We start from the raw sequence: 18044 nt of genomic DNA, 5'->3' as shown, positions 1-18044 counted from the left end.
CATATATGTATGCCTTAGAAATGCCATGATAATAAAGAACAGTGTTGTTTATGGAGATTTCCTAAATCTCAAGGTAGCAAAAAAAGGTTTGAATCACCAACAGTTAAAATTCTTTTTGGAAGTGGGAAATGCAAGTTATATAATGCTTCTGAGTTTGTGGTTAAGAGTTGGTAGTTTCAGCCACCTCTTCAGCTCTAAATGGCTCTGAAACTTCTTTGATTGCACATTCCTATCAGAAAAAACATTTTGAGCATGCACCCCAATAAATAGTTTTCCTAAGTTACATACATACATGTATTACTACATACATTGTAAAACTTACATAAACCCAATAAGTTAAAAAAGGATGAGGTAAAGATTAAATGAAGATTATTTTTGAAACATTTACTATATTCAGTAATGGTGAAAAAACCATTTTCACCGTGCAGCCTTACAGATTGTGTTGCAAAGCTTCCTGGGGAGTGTGGACTCCTGTATGGGGACCACTGATGTAGACACCATAAATACTTATTGTTGCAGATGTCATCAGAATGTTCCACTGTAACAAAACCTCCACGCTAAGTAATTCTCCTGCTAGAGACTAAAATGTTGACTCTCTAGTAGGATGACTACTCCTTCTGAAAAGAAAATAAGAGGAGAGAGAGCACTGGAAGAAGCACTGATGAACTGCTTGACATAGGAGAAATTTGAATCTGGATCAGCTGATAATATGGAGAAACATGTTCAAGTGGATTGGGAAAAAGGAATTGTGTCAGCATATATACTAATATGCAGAATACAGTAGTAGCTTTGTATTTTCATAAATTTTCTACTTCATTTGCAGCTAACTATTAGTTGGTAAATTCCAAATTCTGTTTTCTCTTGTTACCTGGGGTAGTCACACTAAAATCAGGAACAACACTTACATACAGGAGCTAAGCTGGATCTGAATTTTGATATCTAAGCAGTTAAATAGTCTCCAGTGCACATCAGGTACCACTTAGGACCGTGGACAACTGGTGTGCTTTTCTCTTTAGCTTCTTAGTTACCGTACAGCCTTTGAAAGTATTCTGTGTACCACAGGCTGGAAATCCCAGAACTGAATTTTTACAGAGTGAAATGAGATTGCATGTGCAAAATGGAAAATATTTTGGATAGAGAATTGATTGGAATCTTGTTGAATATAATAATGAGCAAAGTCTGTATGTGAGATGAAGCTCATAGAGAAAGGGTTTTAAATCCAGTTAGGCTGGAGATGTGATGAAGAGAAATAATTTCTGATAGTAGAAGCAAAGGAATCTGAAGCCTATGTCAGTCTGTCATCAGAGATAGAAATGAGGCAGGAAAACAGCTTTTGCTGATCTTGAGCATTCCCAGCTGTTGCTGTAAGGAGGAATCTCACCAGACTTTCCGTATGCAATACATGCTAGGCATACTGGCCTTTGGGAACTGGATCTTGGGGGGAAGAGCTGAAGGTTCCATTGATGCACGGACTAACTGTAGCACCTGCCTACTTGCATGGGGGGTCATGTGGATTAAAGGTGTTACTGCACTGAGTTTACATGACAGTAGCATTTGAGAAGAAGGGTGTTCCTCTGGCCCTGGACATGGGCCTGATACTGCTGCTTCTCAGTGCAGTAGGAGAGAGGCACATAAATGTATATGAGCTTTTTGATGAGCAGAGACCAAGGTGACTTAGTCACTGGTCAGGAAAGAATTTTTTTTTTTTTTTGTAAACAGGAAGGCATTTAGAACACTTCCAGATCCTCCATGGTTCTCCATGTGTCTGTCAGTACAAAAGACTTCTGGTTTTGTTTTTTCTTTTAGATGTGACATACCCCAAAGCATCCTGTTTTCTGCTGCTTTGATGTGGTAGAGGTTTGAAGATAGATTATTTTCCATTCTTGTCATAGACTTTTACAGGCAGGCAAGGGGTAATATTTGTGAAAGGAGGAAATGAACAGGTTCCTCATGCTGACTGAAAAGTAGGTGATGGATTAGGCTGATAAAAAAGTTAAAATTCACATTGCACCCATGCTAGGCATTTTCAAGGTATTTCTGAGCCTCTCCTTTGTTCCCTTTAGAAACAGTACAAGTATTACTAGAATATACAGTCTGCATAGTAATATGTCTGTATTAAGCTCTGCCAAGTCTGTGCATGAAGGGCTTATAAAAGATTTATGTGAATTTCTGTGTCTGCTTTTTTATTTGGAGGCAGGTTGTTGTATGCAGCTATGTACAGTATTCTGTCTTAAGGTAATAGATACTTTTGCTTATTTGGAAGGAGGGAACTGTGGTCAGTTAAATATGTAATACTGTTATCCATTTCTATAGGAAGCAGAACAGCTAAGAAAAAGCATTTTTGTGTTAGACAAATTACAATATAATTGAGGTTTTTAATACAGGAACGAAAAATAAATATTTTATTAAAAGGTCATTGGAATTTTTTTCAATAAAGCGTTCTAGTAGCAAGAAACTGATTTCACAGAATCGCAGTATCTGTTAGGTTGGAACAGGCCTCTGAGACCATCAAGTCCCAGCCTTGGAACAAACACCATCTTGTCAGGTAGACCATGGCACTGAGTGTCACATGCAGTCTTTTCTCAAACACCTCCAGGGATGGTGACTCCATCGCCTCCCTGGGCAGACCGTTCCAATGTTTGACAGTCCTGTGAACAAATTCCTCCTCATGTTCAATGTGAACCTCATTCACTATTGTAATATATAAAATTAAATAATTAATTAATTTATCACATTTGTAAATTTCCAGGCATATGTGCTAATTTCCTGAATTTATTAGGACAATCCCTCTTGTACAAATTATCATTTGTTGTTGGACAGGGAGGGACATGTTACATAAGCCAGTAACTCAGTTGTTGCTACCTCTTTGGCCAGCCATGTCCTTCTATGCAGATTTCCCGGAACCAGTGACACTGCTGAGTTTCCTTGATGCTTAGTTTATCTGTGTTGTAAAATAGTTACATTTTGGGGAGAGAGGAACTGAAGAGGTGAGAACTGTCCATGGTGTTACATGTACTGAATGGGAAGGTGCTCTGAAGCAGAGAAAGAAGCCTAAGCAGTAGCTGTATGCACAATTATCCTTTTGGTTCTGTCATACCAATGTAGTGGAAGGTCAGGAGTCCAGATTAATGTTTCAGTTACACCTTCATGAAGAATGGGAATGCCACACTGACTGTGCAGCAGTATATATTTCAGATTGGTAAATATTTCATTTACAACAAGTGTGGTTTGTCCAAGAGGATGTGTGCAGTTTTCCCTCCTTGCTGCTACTGTAGAGAGCACTGCCTGGTAGTCTTTATTCTCTGGATTCTTTCTGTTCAGTGGTATTGTGCATTAGGCCTGAAACTTGCATTTTGTGAGTTTTGGGAGGAAACTCCGTGTGGTTGTGTGTATATTTTCCCATGCATCTAACCAACACAAGGCAACAGAAACAACACAAATGTTAAGGTTACCCTGCCCACCAACCTTTACAACATTGTACGGGAGGGGTAGTGCAGTTGTAATGGATATAGGAATGCTTGTCCATGCCCAGATGGAAATGGTTGTTTACTGGATGGCAAGTACTGAAGTTTTATCAGTGGGAGAACTAGGCAGGAAAAACCTGCAGTTTGACTTTGCTAAACTTTTACACAATTTTTCCTCCACATGAAATATTTCCCCAGGAATCTAAGGCGTGTGGAAGATGCTGGATCACCAGGTGCAGAGATTGAACTCTACCCACTGGAAAGGTAACAGGAGCTAGATTTTATCTCCAGAAAACAACTCACACTGCATCTCACTCCTTGACCTGGAAAGGCGTTTTCCAAGGTCAGAAGAGGAGTTTGGTACCCATGGCTTAGTCCTTGGTGTGTCTGTGTTGCAGCTATCAGAGAAGCCAGATGGGTGCTGGATACAGAGATTTTATTTTATGATGTCTGCTTGCATTTCTGATACTCATATTTTGGAGCAAAGACTAACTTTTTCACTGATTTATTTCTTTAGGTTTTTCTACAGCAGCAGCAGGTCTTCTCTTGCCTCTCATGGGAACACTTAGCCTTTTGATAATGCCTCCTTCACAAAGAAGGGGGGAAGAAAGGATGGATCAGCAGGGGTGTGCAATGGAGTGATGTCCACATGTGGTGTTAACAGTCGTGATGATCCCTGTCCCACTAACTTGGAGAATTGAATAAAAAAGTTGAATTGTAATTCATGAGAGTGTGAGATTCTTTTTGGTACCTTTTGCACCCTCTCCCCCTTCTTGAAGGGCTGGTTAACTTGAGAAGTCTGTTGATACTGTATCAAAGCTGCAGCTAAGCCAGAAGAGTAAAACCTATTGGATATTCTTCACTTTATTAACCTTTTTTTTTTTTCCTCCAGGAATTTAATTCCTAAGAGTTCTAAATGCTTTATATTGACATGAATAATCTTCCCAAATGCCTTAGAAACTTTAGCATCAGGACTTTGGTTTTATCAGTCACGTTACAAGTTCACCTAAGTCACTGAGGATACAAGTCTCCTGAGTTTCAAAAGTGAAGTCACCATACTGATGATGCTATGCTTCATGGTCATCTTAGTGACTGCTAGAGAAAAAGAGAAGCAACTTGGTTAACCTGCCAGAGCTAATGTGCCTTTGCATTTTGAAGCCACAGTGACAGGGCTTGCTATAGACATGGACATTCTTACTATCGATTGTTTCTGCGGACAGCTAATCTTACCATGGATTATAGATCTTGCACATGGCTCTCTTGGTTTGTTGTTAGTGAAGCACTGTAAAGAATTAGACACACACTGATGGCATTTCCATGATGTGCCTACTTGAAATTTGTACAAAATTTATAAAAGTGAAGCAAAAAAGGGAAGCAAGATGCTGAGTTGGTACATTATCAGTAAACACCTCTTATCCTTGACATTCTTCCTGTTCTTTAATGGGTATTCATTTCATGTACATTTAATTCCTGTTTTCTGTGTGCTTGTTCTAGTAATTCACATGTGAATGTAACCTAGCAATGTGGCTGGTAGCCTGTCTGCAGCTATGCCTTTGCTCCAGTAGCTGCAGTTTATGGTTGGACTTTTTGCAGATCTCTTGTCACACCGTTCCTCTGGCAGTGTGATCTGATTTTGCAGATCTGTGTGTCACCTGCTCCTCTGTGAGCAGGTGGAATGGCTGCCCCAACGCAGTAATGGCCATTTCATCTCTTGTGCTTCAGTGCCTGTTTGTGTGCTGATGCATGTGCTAATGCTTCCTTAAGTGCTTTTCTGCCTTAATATTTCATGCTTAAAAGGTAGAACAGCTGAGAACTTTCTAAATTCCTTCTTAGTTTCATATATCCCATCTTGCTAAGCTGCTTCCAGGCCCTGTATGTATTTCAGTTCTCTTATTTTTTTGTGGGTGTTCAGCAGTGTTCTCTGTTCTGCTGCCTCAAGTTTGCTCCTCCTGCCTTCATAGTCTTTTTTTTTTTCCTTTTTTTCTTTTTTTTTTTTCCCCCCCCGGTCTTTTTTTGCTCTTAACTGGCCCCACATGTTTTTATCCTTGTCCCAAGCACACACACACATATGGTAGCCTAAAAATATTTCTTACTCAGTGTCTACCACAGATAACCATTCTTTGTATTACTCTAAAAGTGTGTTTTCCTTTTTTCAGAGTGAGAAATGCTCTGTTACTACACATTTCCTTTTGCTGTTTCACAGCCTGTTAGAAGTAAAATAGAAATTAAAACAAATTTATCACTGTGTAAAGTCTTAGTAGTCAGAGAAAGTTAGCAAATTGCAATACTGAGGAGAAGGTTCATGGCTTTTACACTCATTTATCTATCTTTGTCGAGAGGGATTGGTCCTGCAATCCATGTCTTCATGTACCTCACTTAAAAGCTCAAATTCAAGAGCTGTGGTGAAGAATCTGTTGGTGTCATGTAACGTTTTGCTTTCCTTTGTCTTTTTTATCTTCCTTTGAATTTAAGTACTGGGTATCAACAATTAAATAGTAGTTGGATATTCATGATACAATATTTTGATATTACTTGTACAGTGTAGTGAAAACATTAATAATAGTTCAGTAATGATAACACTGACCTGTGCTGTGATGATCAGGGTGTAGACAGTTCCTTTTGCACATCTGCATTTCCTATTAATTGGAATTGCACTGTTGTGCCAGCTACAGAAATTGAGTCCTTGTAAAACTCTGCTTTGCTTAGTGTGATGAGATCTTGGGGTGGGGTATATTTGTATTGAGGCCAGATTTGGAGAGAGGTTGTAATTTTGTTTAGCATTAGATCTGGAAAACCTCTGTAACTTGTCTGGACTGCATTCCCAGTGGTGCATGATGTAAACAGACAGCTATGTCTTGACCACTGTCCTCTTTTATTTTTCTGGGTCGTTTTCCTTATATTTTGCCTTATCACCTTGGTTGCTTCTCCAATCCACTCTTTCCCTGTCTAGACAACTTGGTTTATCACTGTGCATTTACCTCTAGGTGCTCTGCAAAATCTAGGTTTGGAATCAGACATCACATCATCATCTCTCTGCCGCTCTCATCCCATGTTGTCATCACTCCAGTATTTTTCCAGACGCGGTGCTTTGGAGGCTGCCCTGCTGCGATGGTAATGTTGAGAAGGGAGAGCGTGCAATGCAGTGACCGGGTCACTCAAAAGCCTCAAGGGTGGAATCCTTGGGAGAGAGGCTGCCGCTGTGTGCTTCTTTCCCCTGCACTGACCCCCTTAGTTTAGCTGGTGGTGCACAGGCCAGTCTGATAAGCACAGGCTGATGAGCTCACCCCTACACTGCTTCCTGGCTTGGGCACTTCAGCCTGGACCTGGGCTGATCATGGAGATCAGCGATCACCAGGTCACTGCTGCTGTGCTCTTCTGTGCTTTGCACGGGTCTGGGGCTGAGATCCGGGCGAGCTCCTTGGTCTCCTGAATGTTTGCCCTCATCTGCTTTGGATCTACTATCCCAGTTGGTGCAAGGGAGTTGAGTAAGTCGTACTGGGCTCCAAAATCATGTTAAACACATTAGGAAGAGTTTCTGTCAGAGATGGAGTACACCTCCATATTTTTCTCAGCATTTTAATTAAAAAAAATAATTTGTATATTTTATAACTACACTTCTCAAGATTTCTAATGAAGGCAAAAGTCTTCCTTCTAGTTCTGCTTATCTTTTCCTTCCTGGAGGGCATATATAGCAGCTGCCAGAGCTGTCTCTAGGGAAGAATCTGCTGTTTCCCTACAGCTCCCAAGATTCAGGAGAAAAAGATAGCGATACAGTGATGTTCTTCGAAGGGAAAAATTGGGAGGCTGCTCTCTAGCATTCCTGGTAACCATGCTCAGCAGCTGAACAGTAACAACAGTTGTCTCTAAGAGTATTGGTAGAGGATGCGGGGAAGGAAGGGTCAGTATCCCTTACAGCTGTGATGTCACTAATGGACCAGAAGCCACATTTCTGTGGAAATGAGGCAGGATGATGATGAAGGAGAACTTGGGCTTTTGGAAAAATAAAAAACCAATATCTACAGTTTTCTAGTGCCTTCTTTCCAGACTTGTGGACAGTGCCATGTCACAGGGAAGAATATCTGCCTAATCTTCCCTATAACATCCCTCTGCACAACTTTCTGTGGTCCTATATGCAAGGTAAGACTCTGAGGGAAGAAGTACTCTCAGAATCATTCAAAGTGCTCTCTGCAGCCTGAATACTTCTGTGTCCTGGATTGGGGATTTCTCGTCTTAGCCCAGTCTTAGTAACAGCTCATGTATTTTGAAAACAGCTGAATTTGTGAGCAGTGAATGGAAATAAAGAATTGCAGCCCAGTTATGAGACTTCACTCTGGAACAAGCAACCCTTGAAACAGGAGAGGAGGCCCAGTAGAGGGAAGGAAAGAAAGTGCTTTCAGTATCTGAATTGCCAGATTTAGTCAGGGGTATGTGTGCAACTTTCTGTTATAACACTGCTGGCTCTGATACCATCAGTTGTCACATGGAGCCGTTTCAGGTGGGAGATGTTAAAGGAGTCCAGCCTTTGTTAGATGCAGGTGACTGGTGTGGAAGCAAAGGGATAAGATTGGTTCCTAATGATGCTTTCCTGTCCAAACTCTATTCCTGTTCCTCCCATTGCTCTACTGAGATACCTTTTGGCACTGTAATTTGGTAGGAGGCTTTTTTTACTCTAATTTCCAAGGTCAACAGTTTTTAACTGTTTCAGATTTCTCTCCTGCAAGCAAATTAAGGTCTTGAGACTGGCCACTGTTTTAAAGATATCTGTGTATCTGTTATCTCATCTGAAAGGATGGGGTTGGGGCACAGAATTACATTTTTCTGCTCAGTTTTGTGGTTAATGTCCCTTTGTGCAAGGCAGTTTTGCAGGAGCCCCTGCTGGTTTTTACACCATCTGAGTTAGCTGTGTTTCCTTGGAAGTTTAGTTACTAATTGAGATGAAGCTGGCATTCAGCATGTCTTACTCTAGATAGACTGTACCAAAGATGAGCCTACTCTGGAAGGCAAATAGCCAAAGCAGATGACGAATGTGACAGGACACAGGAAAAGAGCACGTCAGTAGCTACGAGTTGTAACTCATCTATGGTGCAGTGACAGCTATCCATTATGCTGTAGAGTCCATTGGATGGAAAGAGATGAAAAACAGCCAGAATTCTGTCTGTTGGCTGGCCACTATTCTTTGCATGCATCCTGTTTTTCACCTTCCTGTAGGGAATTACTGCCAGAGTCACAACACATTTGCAGGTAGAAATGTTTGTTCTTGAGCAACTGTTCAGTAGCAGGAAGGGCAGCAGGGACCCACCTGCCCAGGCTCAGGTGCATTTTCTTTGTCACAAATGGAGCCCTCAGTGAGCTATGTGCAGATGAAGATGCCAGCAACAAAAGCAAGGGTGCAGCACCAGGAATTTAGCATTGAGGACACCGCAGACCCATTTTTGAACATGTTTTTAAGGCATCCAAGTCTTGCAAAATTGCTAGTCGTAGCCATCAACTTTTGATTAAATTTCCATCTTTTCCTTTAGCCCACATGATTGGTGTTTAATGTCACTGCATTCAGTATCCCTTGGAGCAGAACAGACTGTGGTGCATTGTTTTGTTTGTATAGAGTTGGCAAGCAGGTCATAATGTGTTGCTTTGGTTGCCTGGAGGAGTTCAGCATCTTTTAATTACGTGTTTTTGGAAGTGTCCTTTAACAGATGTAACCCTTAGGAGCTGGAACAGTGAGGATGAGAAGCAAGCTGGTTCTCAGGGATTTGGAAGCTGCTGTTGTGAGCCCAGAATGGTGAAGTGCTTTCAGAGAGGTGAAATTCATGCTCATATGCAATCCTACCCTTGGAAGCTTTTTCTACAATTCCTGTCTTCCCCATTGCTTCTGGAAACCCTCCCAGAGTTTTGGATACACCTCCTCAGGGCTGCAATGTCCCCTGTCACTGAACTTCTGATAAAACCTATCCTAACCCTGCACTTGTCTTTTGCACGGAGAGGGTGTGGGCCAGCAGGGTTTGTTTTTCTCACTGGCATGTCAGAAGAGCTGCCAGTTGTGTCTGTTTCCAGCTGTGGTTTTGTCACAGGCACCTACCAATGCCTGGTGCGTGAATGGCATCTTCCGAGGTGAAAGAGGGGAATTCCAATGTCCTTAAGTCACTTCTCACTGTGCTGGACTGGATCTTATTTTGCCAACTTCACTTTGGACCCATTAACTTAATGGAGAGTTGGAAACACAAACATAGGAAAAAAAAAAACCCGAGCCCAAGATGTCTGAATCACATATTAACAGATACATCTTAAAGCAGAGATCTCTTTACTTATTTCTGTTGTTGTACATAGTAAATACAGGAAGCAAGACAGCATATCCCACTGCATCACAACGGGTTTAATTTATCCCTGGCTAAATCAGTCCATTTCAGTGGATGTGATTGGTAAAAACATCTCCCAAGAGGGTGAGTTAGTTTTCTTGAGGCTGTGTTTCCCTCTGCTGGTGTGGAGTTAATACTGCTGATGTTTTTTTCCCCTCAAAACCAAGCTTCTGTAGCTACTACTTTCTCATAATCCCAAGAAACATTTAAACTTGCCCCTCATCATAAAGATTTTATTCCTTATATCCAATCTAAATCTACCCTCTTTCAGTTTAAAACTTTGACCCTTGTCCTGTTCCAGTGTCTCACCACCCTCACATTCAATAATTCCTTCCTAATATTTGATCTAAACCTAACCTCTTTCCATTTAAAGCCATTTCCTCTCATGCTATCACTGCGTGCTATCACTTGTGAGAAGTCCCTCTCCAGCTCTCTTGTAGCACCACTTGGTACTGGAAGGGGCTCTAAAGTCTCTCTGGAGCCTCCTCTTCTCCAGGCTGAACAATCCAAACTCTCTTGGCCTGTCTTCACAGCTGAGGCTCTCAAGCCCCCTGATCAGCTTTGTGGCGTTCTTTGCACTCTGAACAACAGGTCTGTGGTTGTGTTTGAGGGTCCCAGGACGAGGGAAGAGATGAGAATCTTGACTCCATGTTTCAGAAGGCTGATTTATTATATTATGATATTATATTATATTAAAATGTTATACTAAAACTATACTAAAAAAAATAGAGAGAAAGGATTAATCAGAAAGCTAGAAAAGAAAACAAAGGAATGATAATAAAATCTTGTGACGCTCACAGCCTCCACACAGGTGGCTGTCATTGGTCATTAAGTAAAAACAATTTCACATGCTGGGTAAGCAATTCTCCAAATCACATTCCAAAGCAGCAAAACATGGAGAAGCTGAAACTTCCCAGCTCCTCAGGAGAAAAAATCCTGACAAAAAGGTTTTTCGTACAATATGTCTGTGACACAGGTCCACATCCATCTTATGCTGGGGGTACCAGAGATGGATGCAGCACTCCAGGTGGGGTTTCATAAGTGTGGAATAGAGGGGGAGAATCTACTCCCTTGTGCTGCCCACACTGCTTTTGGTGCAGCCTGGAATACAGTTAGCTCTCTGAAAAAAAGAAAAAAAAAAAAAACACTGTATGTAAGAGCCTGGACTATTTGGCAGCATTAAGCAAGCACAGGGAATGAAATATTTAAGTTAGAGAGCTAATGTGTTTTGAGATCTGAATATCATAGATCCAGTAAATTCACTGGCTATGCATCTCTGCAGGGAGGACAAGCTGTTGGCAGACCATCTAAGCAAGACAGCCTCTGTATTCCACACAGGAATGATCTCTGCAGGTGTATTTTGATCCTAAAGCACCTGTAGTACTCTGGGTATTCCACAGATGCTTATCTCCTCCAAGGTGGGCCTCCTTCTGACCAAAGACAATGCAGATTTTCTTCCCTTTGTTCTTCTTTACAGAATAGCTCAATACCAACAGCAGGTAATTCAGAGATTTCCTTAGCTGTTACACAGCACCTCTCACTGCAAGTGGGGTTCAGGGAAAGAGTGGACAAGACAGTGCCCAGTGCTATCAATTTCAGTTTAACCCTGAGAGCTCTGGGTTTTATATTCTCTGTCCACACAATCAGAAATCATTACTGCTACTCAAAATGATAGTGTGGTGCAGAATTCAGAATTACTGTTCCATCAAGACTGATATTCCTCAGCTTATAGTGTGTAGTATTTCTGAAGGACATCTATGAAAACTAGATTGCTTTATAGATACCTAGACAATGCTACAGCAAAGCTCCTCTGTGCCAGAACTGTTAAGCAGAAATATTTTTCAAAGCTGAAAAAGAAAGTGCTTTAGTCAATCTTCACATTCGGTTGCTTCAGAGTGTTTGTCATTTGTTAGAACTTATTTTATTGTAGGAGAGACTTACATTCAATAGCAATATCTGCCTGCTACTTACCAGTGCAATAAAAATCCAGTGTTTCAGACCAAACCAGGAAGATTTCATCCCTGTAATACTTCAGGTCTTTCAACCCTTCACAAAACCACTGTTCAGACCACTGTTTTCTTCTTCAGTCTATTATTTATTAACAAAGATGCATTTTTAGTGGTTATTATTTCAGCTTGCAAAGACAAACTGTATGTCAAAATCAAAGTTTCCAAAGTATTCTATTCAGAACCACAAAACATAATCCCATATTTATCTAAAAATGGTGCCAGAGTTTTATGATGATCAAGATTTAGGAATGCCTTTGCTTTTAAGTTTGTTTTGTGTAGCTGAATTTTCCCCAATGAGTCTAATCATTCTGAAATTAAGCAAAACTGTCTCACCATTGTGAATTGACATCCTAAGCCCTAAGACTCAAAAAAAGAGACCCCTTATCAGGTTCTTTGATTGTACCTCCTTTTGACAGAACATTTGGATCAAAGGCCAGCAGACACAACCAGCTGGAATAGCTTATTCCATAAACAAGCAGGATCTTCCATGGCATGGTCCCCTAAGCAGTTTCCAGAGCTGCTGCAAGTATTACCTGCCAGGTGTAGGAAGGGTAGTATTCAGAGGAGCTCCCAACTCAGTGCATTGCCAAGACCAAGCTGTAGCTCATTACCATAGGTGGGATCCACAAAACAAAGGTTTGTTTTTGAATTCCAAGACTTACTGATCTATTACTGGTTTTCGGCAAATGAAAATCCCACGACACATCTTGTACTTTGCCTGTGACTTTAACATTCTAGAAAAATAAGAAATTAAGTGAAGACAGGAGGGGTTATTCTACTCCTTACTGCTTGGGAGTGGGACACAAAAGTATGTTGGGTACACGTTATCCTTGATGCAGAAATATTTCTAAGCTGCTGTGTGCGCAGCTCCTGTGTGTCTGCAGGTGCCTGAGAAGTTGCAGCTGAACACAGAGGTGGTTCAGCATGATTGTTTCCCTGTTCCCTCTGTTTCTAGGTTGAGAGCTCCTTGTCCCCCACCTTTCAATGGTTTTCTCTTTCTTGGCTTCTGGCTGTATATATAAACTTCTCAATAATTTATTTCCCTGCTTTCCCTGTAGTCTCGGTCCTGCTGGTCCTGGTTCTTAGAGAGTCTGGCAGTTCACAGGTGCTACTTGCAGGCTGTCCTGCAGTCATCCACCCCTTTACTGTGCCTCTGGGTGCTGCTTTTGACACTTCTGCAGCTGAGCATCATCTGCCTTTCACTTACTGAGTGGTAATGCAGAGAAGGAAGTGAAGGTTTTGAGCAGACAAGGCCAATACCTGTCTCAACACAGGCATTTGCTTCTTGCTGTTGAAGCTACATCTGTCCTCACTTTTGGAGTGCTAAAAAGGGATTTGCCAAGTTGCTGTGTGGGGATGGTACATGTGGTGGGTTAGTCAGCACTAGCAGAGGGGCTTCAGCAACCCCTTAAAATCCAGCATGTTCTGAGTGAGCCTGTGCTTGTTTCCGAGCTGCAGTTCCAACGTGAGCCAGGTATAAGGAAGGATCTCCGGGAAATTTTGATGTTGAAATTCAATATTACAGTTCCCTACCTTCATACTTGGGAAAGCCTGCACTTTGTGGCAGAAGCTTTCAAAGTGTTTGGTGCAAGGAAAATGCAGCCCTGGAGGATGTGACCCAGGACCAGTAACTGCAGCTGAAACCAGCTGGCTACAGTGAAGAGAAGGAGCCTCAATGAGGTGCTACAGTTTTACATAGAGTTAACCTGGACTCTCAAGTAATTTCTGGCCCGTGTAAGAAACAGGTTTTGCATGGTCTACGTGTGTGCAAACACACCTGATAGTTATTGCACACGTGGAATGAGCCCCAGGTTTGCCCAGAAGTAAAAGTTGCAGCCACAGTCATGGAATCTCCTTAGGTAATCCCTACTGAAACAGCAACTGCTCAGCCCTTGTGTAAAGAGGGCATGTTTGCCTGCAAGGCACAGCTGTATTAGAGACATTCCTTTTCTCCAGAAAGCAGATGCTTCCTAGGGAGCAAACAGTTCCTGATTATCCACATTTCAGTATTTGAGTGGAGCCAGCTCTGGGCAGAAATCCCAAGTGCCAGGTATTTTGCTTAGGCCACAGATGAGGAGAAAGAGGATTCTAAAAGCCCAGTAAAGATTTCTATAGTAAAATGCTCCCTTGATTTTTATTATCTGATGTTGTTGTCCAACTTCAAAAACATCTTTTGTTCTTGTTAATTGATTCAACATCTCATTATTTGTCTGCAGCTGATCTCATTTTGCTTTGAGGCAGAGAAGTGCTTTGCCTTCAGAGCTGTCTGTCTTCCAAGTCTGTTGTCTGCAATTTCTGAACATGCCTTTGTAGTTTCTAAGTCCCAACTGAAATTAAACTGTAAAATTATCAATTGTTAGTTCCAGGCAATGTCTTGAATGAAAAGCAATGGACTTAGGTTCTCTGAATTAAGGAAAACTACTGAAGAAATTACCTGTCCTTGGAAGATGTAGTTTTTAGACATCACAAGAGATGTCTAGACAGTGATGCCAGCTACAAGTACCATGTCAGCAATGAAACTCTATGTCTTGTACCCATGACTGATGGCAGCAAAGTGTATACGAATGCTCTCTTAGGAGGGTCTCTGGGTCCCTTTTTCCTCCCCTTTTTGGGTGCCTTACTTTGTGGAGACAAAGTGTTCAATGCAAATAGCCAATAATTTAAGCACTTTCCACTCTCTCCTATGGCCATTACCGTGAACAGTTTCAGAGAAAAGAGCACCTGGAGATGCTGGGGACAGAACATGTAACACAAGATGGCTACAGTTCCCTCCATATGCTGGAACAGCCCTGGGAAATTGATATCAAGTTCCCAGAGTTTATTTGCAGTCATTGTGGGACACTTGCCTTAAAATATCAGGTTAAGTGCTCAGTGGAAGTTTCTTGGAATCCCAGTTTGTCAGAAACTTTATTCCACCTGTTGCCTGCCAGGTTTGACTCCTAAGGAGATCTGAAATGGAGGCAGAGAAGGCAAAGGATAAAACATTAGAGAATGAGAAAAGGCAGCTCAGGGAAAAAGATGTGCAAAGAGACACTGCAAGCAAAATATCCCATCCTGGCACGTGGTCTTGGGGATCTGTCATAAAACATAAGGGTCTTTGAGTGGACCACACTTCAACCCAAATGTTTGTAAAAAAACTTCAGCATAGGGTCTCCTTCTCAAATAATGAAGAGGCAGTTTTCTTAATGGCTTTTATTGCTCTTACCAGTATTGCTGAGAAGTCCTATTGCTAAATGGGATTTCTTGACATTCAGTCTGAATTTGCCATCACCCTTCAGCTTTACCTACTCTGCCTATTCAGCTTTACTCTAAACATTTTTCTGCTGCCTTGATCTTAACAACTTTCACATAGTTTCTAGGTTGTGATTTTGTTTCCCTGTCTTGAAATTCATGCTCTTTTTATGAAGGTAAACTCATGTCAAGGCAAAAAAAATAAGTGTTGTAAAAAGGTATCTAATCTTTATCTGCCCCTCTCTGGCCTTTCTGACTTTTATCTGTGTTCCTCACTGTCCTGCCTCCCTTTAAACTGGAAATACTCAGGCAGTTCTGCCAGAGCTGCTTGCATGTTAAAATAAATTAAATAGTGAAAAGTGGCTTCATGGAAACTCTAATGTCCTAAGGGCCTGAATGCCATGTCCCTGTACACAAGTTGAAACAAAAGAGATCATTTCAGCTGGACAGACATTCTTGGTATTTTACAAGATGCCTGGAGACACACTGGGAACACAGTTTGGATTTAGGGTGCCAGTGAGAAGAGCATCCAGTTTTGTTTAGCTGAAAGAATCAGGCAGTAGTAGTTAAAAAGTTAAAAGAAAGTCTCAAATATCTATTTGCAAGCTTTTGTTTTTTTTTTTTTTTTTTAATAAAAACAGTATCCAACAGCTGGTGGGGACTGTGTCTGTTAGCCTTGCAATGGGGTTAAGAACTTCCTTGAGCTCTTCCCGTGGTTCTTGGGGTGCTTCCCAGAAATCACTCTACCTATACGCAAGGACAGGAAAAATCAGAATACTCTGGTATGGGCTTGTCAATACATAGAATTATAACTTATTTCTGAAACTTGTGTTCCTTGGTTCATTAGCTGTGACTGAAGTGCGTTGAAAGAGGAGCTTCCCTTTTATTAACTCCAATAACATCTGGATTTCCAAGTATTTGTGACTGGAAAATTGCAGTAGTGGTCGTTCAAGGTCACAGTGCTGTGCAAATATGCAAGAAGACTTAAAAAAAGCCACAAAGGAAATCATAGGTCTAGGCATATGTGTACATTCAGCATGCAAAAAGAGGAATATAAGCAACTTTTGTTGGAATCCTGGAGCTTCCAGGCTACTGTAGCACCTCCTAGAAGGCAGATGAATAGAAAATAACCTGCATACATCAATAAAACAGAACGTTACTTTTACGATCCGAATCTCAGCAAGCCTCAGCAAGCAGTAGACCCTCCAAAATTTAAATCTGTAGATAATTTTCAGAAAAGACTCATCCTGAGCAGTGGAGAATTGTTTCCATTGTTCTCTGTCAACTTTTTGCAGCCTCCCCTTTGAACAGCCTCATTCCAGCAAACGCTTTACCCCGGCTAAACGAGCTGTCCATCCAGCTGCTCAACTGTTTACTCCTTTCTTTCCCTGTTATCTTGCTGTCTTTGTGGGAGCGATTAGCATCTGAAAAGGTTTCGGTCTGTCCCACCTGCCCCATGCGGGGTCTAACAGTGACAAAAACTCAGACTGTGCCCTGGCCTCCCCAGGACCAAAGTGGCATACTTGAAAAGTCGCAGCTGTAAGGCCAGGTGGATTCCTGGTGACAATTTGATTTCCCTCAAATCAAGGTATCTGGGAGAGATCCCAGGACATTGTGCTGTGTGTGTCTTGTAGCCGTGTTTCCTAGGTGAGGCAATCAGTACCTTTGAGCTGCCTGTTAAATCTCACATCAATGAGCTTTCAAACCCCATACCTGCGATCTTCTGCCACTTCAGGCTCACTGGGAATAGCAGCCACAGCACAGAAATTGTTCTACTGTGCTGGTGAGTTTCAGACAGAGCTTGGTCTGCTGAGAGCACCTACCTGGTAATATTCAGGAATTTTTCCTACCTCAAGTGCTTTACAGCTTTGGATAGATGTTGGATGAAAGGTCTGATGGCAAAAGCATAGCAAAGGCACAGGGAATACCATGGGAGGAGGAAAGGGAAGGAGGCTGGCAGCTTGGTTTGAATGTTCATGTATTTTTCTTCACTTAGAGGGCTGAGGATGTGGTAGTACATCCTCAGCCCAGTGGGTGTACATTGTTGGATATAATGTGATATGGGAACCACAAAGAGCAGTTATGAGATTTTTTTCACCCCACAGGTAGTGCAGCCAAAAGGTCTTAAGGAGGGAGAAGCTGGACATTTTTGTGATTTGGTATAACTTTTTGGGGGGGTTGACTGTAGCAGGGGTTTTGAAAAGCCACTAGCAGTCTTGTGCTGAGAAACTTTTGATAGAACTACTCGAGTGAATACAATATTCCCTCTCCAGTTTCACCCTCCCTTTCCTGTTCTTTGTAAGGTAGAAACACAGGAGAGGGATAGTGAAAGCCTCCTCCTCTCATTCCACTTGCCATGGGTTTTTTTCCTACAAGGAATAGCTAGTCACTGCCATAGTGTCCCAGAAGGCCTAAAGAATTAGTTCAGATGCACCTGCTTAAAGATGGCCAAGATGAATCTCGCGCTCAGCAGGTCATGCTCTCTCTGCATAGCTGTCTGTCTTTATTTCTTTTCCTCAATTTTCTTTTCAAGAGGAGTTTGCACATAGGAATCATGTGTATGAGCTGGGGATGTACTGTCACAGGGGCCATTTACACCTGCAGCCATAGTGCAGCACCTCAGGAGACACCTCAAAGCCAGGGGCGTGCTTTGGGTGCTGGCCTGGGCTGGAGCAGGGGCTCTGGATGGATTGTGATCCTGACCCTGTGGATCACTTCTTCTTTGGGAGAAGTGGGAGGGGGACTTGTGCATGAGGCAGTGGTGGCCAAAGCCAAGATGCTGTGGGCAATGGCAAAAGTGGTCCTGACTGCAGATTTTGTGCTCCGTGCTTAGCTCAGACAGCCCTGGAGGTGGTCGTTGGATGCAGTCAGCTCTCCTCCTGTCCCACAGCATCTCTCCACCCCTTCAAGCTGTTGGTTCTCCTCTTCTTCCAGGCTTAGTAACAAGCTGTGACCTTTGCACTCATTGTTTAGATATCCCCAAGTGC

The 18044-nt window shown here is 42.0% G+C and overlaps 1 long non-coding RNA gene across 1 annotated transcript; it reads left to right on the top strand.

The window, feature by feature from the left end:
- The first annotated feature begins 1722 nt into the window (after positions 1-1722).
- On the top strand, positions 1723-4185 carry LOC121349852. The gene is made up of 2 exons (XR_005954612.1): positions 1723-3728; positions 3982-4185. It is a non-coding gene; the product is annotated as an uncharacterized LOC121349852 (long non-coding RNA).
- Positions 4186-18044: the final 13859 nt, after the last annotated feature.

This window comes from Pyrgilauda ruficollis, unplaced genomic scaffold, assembly GCF_017590135.1.
Source record: "Pyrgilauda ruficollis isolate IOZ18807 unplaced genomic scaffold, ASM1759013v1 scaffold146, whole genome shotgun sequence".
Lineage (NCBI taxonomy): Eukaryota > Metazoa > Chordata > Aves > Passeriformes > Passeridae > Pyrgilauda > Pyrgilauda ruficollis.
This window is presented reverse-complemented; position numbering and strand designations above follow the sequence as displayed.